Raw genomic sequence first — 5,534 nt, 5'->3', positions numbered from 1 at the left:
CATCACTTAGTGATATATTTTATTTATACCTTTCAACATAGATTTCATTAACAGTTTTTTCTTGTTTTTCTAAGTTTCTTTCTTCACCCCTTATATGTCATTCATACCATACTGATCTGCCTATGTTTGCTTAGTAAAATTAATGCTCAAGTTTCATGTGCTCAAGATTGTAAGGCACCTAAAGGTTGCTACCTTTCTTCCCTCTTCCTCCCCTTTCCTCCTGGTCAGCCTTCTCTTCCCACTCTCTCACTTTATCCTTCTTCCCCTTACAATCTCAGACTAACACTGGACTATACACAATAGTCTGTCAGTGAGTGCCAGTAATTAAACAAAATCCAGTTTAGATAAAAATACCAAAAATTTTTTAAATATATATGGTTGAATACTTCAATATTTATTTTCTAAGATGGACCTTTCTTCTTTTGGCAAATTAACTGGAATGGATAACATTCTTTAAATACTACATTGTTATAGGTCAAATGACTTCCTGTTTATGCCTCCCTCCACTTCTCCAGCTCCCTTTAGTAGTATCCTCATTAAAATGTTGCCAGAGAGGTCTCATCAACTGCCTGCAGGATAGTGGGGGAAAGACCAGATGATTTCTAGAACTGGAAATTAAGGAAGGCAAATCATAAAAATGGTTAAACTTACCCAATCACCTTTCTTTTGGAAGGTGGGCATGTCTAAAGTTTGGCAAAATTCTTGCTGTGCTCAGAGTGGATTTTCTATAAATTTAGGATTTTACATTACACAATAAGATGTATTACATTTCATAATTATTTTTTTAGTTGCAACAGTGCTAGAACCATTTCATGAATTTTTAAAAATTCAAATTCCTTCTTAGACAGGCGCAATTTGTTTTAGTTGTGTATATTGGACATACAGTTAAACTGAACTGCTTTAAGTCTATCCTGCTACAGTTTGCTAAGATTCAAAATTTGTCCTTTGTTCTTTAAGGAAGTGATAGACTGTCTGGAAATATTCTAAACTATTTTATTTTATATCAAACATAATTCTTAAATATTATGTATAGAATCCCATGCATAAATCATCTCTGTAAAAAAAATCAGTTCAGTATTGTTACTGTAAAACCCTATGAAATATATTGCAATGAATTTTGCAGTATCTTATTCCCAACATTTCCTAAATGAAAAAAAGCAACACATCATAAAAAGCTTCCAGTTTTTACTTTCCTAAAAGTTATGTTGTAAGAATTATTTTTTGTTTAAATATATTTTTATTGATTTCAGAGAGGAAGGAAGAGGGAGAGAGAGAGATAGAAACATCAATGATGAGAGAGAATCATTGATTGGCTGCCTCCTGCATGCTCCACACTGGGGATTGAGCCCACAACCCGGGCATATGTCCTTACCTGGAATCGAACCATGACCTCCTGGTTCATAGGTCGACACTCAACCACTGAGCCATGCCAGCCGGGCAGAATAATTATTTCTTTATATAGCTCAGTATGGGGAACAAAAGCAGAAAGTTAAGAAAAAATGGTCACTTCTAGTGCAAATATACTAATTCAGTATTTAGTACTTTTGTACAATGCTTTCAATCATAGCACTGTATTACATTTTAATGTTGAGATAGTTGTGCATTCACACATTTTAAAGAAGTTAATTCCACATTTTCCCAATTAAATACAAATGCAATATCTCACTTTATTATTAGCTTTGTGAGCAATAGGGATTGTGCTTTGCCTAGCTATTGGTAAATATCCAATAAACATTTGTTGAATGCTTGAAGGAATGAAGAATCTAGACTCCTTACCACAACTGATATCATGATTTTATTTATTTTTATCTTATTGTCACATCAAAAAGAATTTAACTTCTTTGGATCACTATCCATTTTTGCCCTCCTTCCTGCCTGCCTCTGAGGAAGATGGTCCTAAAGTTAATCCACTTACAGGATTCAGCATACAAACATGCCCACGTCTTTCCTACCTTCAAAAACAACAAAATTAGGACCTGACTAGCTACCCGTCTGTCCTCTCCCCTCATAGCCAAGCTTCTTGAAAAAAGCATATCTCTTTCCTCACTTTTAGTTCACTCATTTCACTTTATAATTCAGTTTCTGGGACTCCACTCTGGCATCAGACACCAGGCATTTCAATCTCAGCATTGCCTTTTGCCAGCTTTGTGACCACAGGCAGGTCTTACAACCTCTAACAGGACAGACCTCATAGGCTGTCATAAAAATTGAGGTAATATATTTAAAATGGACTTCTATATTGACTGGCACATAGTAAATGTTCATAAATTGTCACATAGAAAGAGAATTTAACTTCTTTTTGAAACTAAATAATAGTTATTTTTATTGATTAAAAATATACTAGGAGTTCAGAGATGAAAACATTGGTATGGGCTTAAGAAATTTTACTTTACCTAACATTCTTCAGTTTAGGAAATTAGACTCAGAGAGGTTAAGCAGTCAAAGAAAGTTTCATGAAGGAGGTAACATTTGAGTTGGATTTTAAAGGATAACAATAATTTACATCTATTGAATACTTACTGTGAGCCAGAGACTACTGTAAATGCTTTTCATGTATTACTTTACTTAATCCTCAAAACATTCCTCAAAAATGTGAGCATTTCAATAGAAATAGATGATCTGAAGCCAGACAGAGAGAATAGAGGGAGGAATGAATGAAAACCTGGAGACAGGAAAGATATTCTGATTTCTACAGATGTTGAAATGAGATAATGAAGAGCTTGTTTTAGGCAGTAATGAAAATCAATATCGGACAGAGCACAGGAAAATTATGAGGCCTTCACAGCCATGCCACACACACATATAAAAAGAAAATGAAAGGCTTTATGGGATGGAAAAATAAAAAGCAGTTATAAATAAGTGATTTTGGGAAAGGATACAGATGGAAAAGGGGGGTTGGGCACTTTGATTTGGTGACATGCACTATGAAGCCCTGAAGAGCAGATTGAACTGGATTCCTCACATCCCCAGAGTCTCATAACCTCTACCAGCCATGATGAGTTCTTACTAGCCACTATTAGAATACCAGCACAGTGTCCTATGAAGTAATGAAGTAATCAAAACTGAATTGGGCCCAGACAGTGTTGCTCAGTGGTTGAGCATCAACCCATGAACCAAGAGGTCACTGGTTTAATTCCTGGTCAGAGCACATGCTCAGGTTGTGGGCTCAATCCCCAGCGTGTGGTGTGCAGGAGGCACCTAATTAGTGTTTCTCTATCCTTCTCCCTTCCTCTCTCTAAAATCAATAAAAACATCTTTAAAAAAATTTTTTTTAATGAATTGGATTGGAGGTTGTTTCTAGGTGGGACTATGGTTACAATAGTAATGGAAATAATGAGGCACATCCCAGGAACAATTTCAAAGGAGAACTAAGAGGAATTGGGCATGTATTAGACATTAGCTAATATTAGATCTATATTTCAGGTTTATTATATATAGCAACCAGTGTCGGAGCAGTTGCATTTGACACATTTTAGTTTGTTGTTGTTGTATTTGAAATGAATCACTATAAGTAATTATTTTTACCACTAAAATTTGTCTCTTTACTTTCTACTCCCACTCCCTTGATCCAAGTTCTTCTCAGTTTCCCCTGGATTGTTGTTGGAGTTTCCTCTGAACTCTGGCCAAATAAACCTTCTCATCTTCAAGCACATCTCCCACCCTTTTGTTCATACAGTTGCCATCGCCCATGAATACCCTTTCTTCTACCATTTCATTCCCATTACCAATTGGAATCCTTGTCATCCTTCAGAACCAAATCACCTGCTGTCTTCTCCATGATTCTGATCATCCCAGCTAGAACTGACAGCTTTTCTTTCTGAACTCCCACAGCACTGCATCTGGTCAGTTGGTTAACTGGGTATCCCTTTATCAGCATTTTATTTGTATCCCAATGATGATGGTAGTGTGTGTTACCTATTCAATAAATGTTTTAATGAAGGTTAAAAATATATTTGTTTCCTTAGTGGTTCATTCATGACTTACTACTCTATTTTGCTCTATAAAGTCTTGGGTTCTTCAATCAACCAAATTCTACTAGGATTTTACTGTAGGCTGGAGAGGACTACTATACTAATATTCAGCCAATGTTTTCAGAACTATGAAACCTGTCTAAATAGGTGCCATATTCCACAGTGCAATTGGCAATTCTTGAGGATCCTAGATTGTGACATGCACTCTTGTGGCTCTGAGTCTTTACCCATGCTGCTTCCCTTGACGAAAATACCTTTCTTCTTCTTCTTCTTTTTTTTTGCAAGGTTAACCCATACTTATCCTACATAATTTTTACTCAGATATCATCCCCTCCAAAAAGCCTTCCCTGAATGCTTTCATTAGAGCCACTTCCCATGATTGGGTGCCACTCCTGCCTGTTTCCATGGTAGCCTGGGCTTTAATCAAAATACTCACCTCTGGTGTGGCAGTTGCCATCCACAGGTCCTCCTCCCACTGTGTAAGCTCCTCTAGGAGCCTTGTAGGTGCTAAGTAATCAGCAGCATAATTCCAAGGCCCTGAGGGTTCAATAACTGTTCATTGAATGAATAAATGCAGTCTTATAGGAAATGTAATGGAAATCCCTCTACCCGGCAGATGTGAGTTGTCAATATTAGTTGTCTGATAATTTTGGAGAACTGTCATTATGTTCTCATCTTCTCCCCACCTGGTAACTAGTAGATAAACCAGCCTGAAAGGGTCCTATCCAACTCACTATTTAAGAATAGTGATTATTTTTACTATGTAGATCCCCGGGAGAAGAACAGATTTAAACATTTTTGTGTCTCAGTGAACATTTGAAGTTTTGCTGCCAAACTAATTAAACCCACCTCAACAGTCTTTCTGATTTTTAAAATAGTCCACTGGAAAGAGCTCTCTGGGGATACCCATTTTCATTTGTAATATAAATCAAGTGTTAACAATCTATCACATCCATCTAGATCTCTTCTAATAATTCAGCTTTTCCTGTTGTTTTTTCCTAGTTTTGGCAGGAGTGCTACAGGTATTTATGATTCAATTGTATAGTTTTTCACAGAACAAATGATAAGAATAATTATGTTGAAGCAGCATTTCCTTTCAGGACAATGAGCTACCTATAAAGAATTGGCTCTAAAATCTTGAAATAGGTCTTGCTTTAAATTTTCCCCTTAAGGTTCTAGTGGCTGATAATTATTCCCTTTGCTTCAATTATAATAAAAGGGTGAGAATGGTTTGATAAAATGCAGAATTAAAAAAACAGCAAAAACCCTATTTTGGGTCAGAGTAGGATGACAGCCCTTAGTCCTGGGCCGGTGGGTGGCACTAACCAGTGATGGGATGCGAGGCCTGTGAACTGTTGTAATCCAGAGTTTTATAACATAAAAACAACTGCTGACGAAAGTTCACCTGAAGTAGCATTTTGCCCCTAATTTCGTTTGCATATTTTTGTTTTAAAGACCTAATGCGTAACGATAACGATGCCTCACGCACCACCCCGCGAGCGCCGCTCCTGACCCGCCCGCCACCGGCCGCGGTCCAGGGTCGCCCGCCCCTCGCGCCGGCCG

The sequence above is a fragment of the Myotis lucifugus genome, unplaced genomic scaffold, assembly GCF_000147115.1.
Source record: "Myotis lucifugus unplaced genomic scaffold, Myoluc2.0 scaffold_29, whole genome shotgun sequence".
In the NCBI taxonomy this organism is placed as follows: Eukaryota; Metazoa; Chordata; class Mammalia; order Chiroptera; family Vespertilionidae; genus Myotis; species Myotis lucifugus.
Note: the sequence above shows the minus strand (reverse complement) of the source record.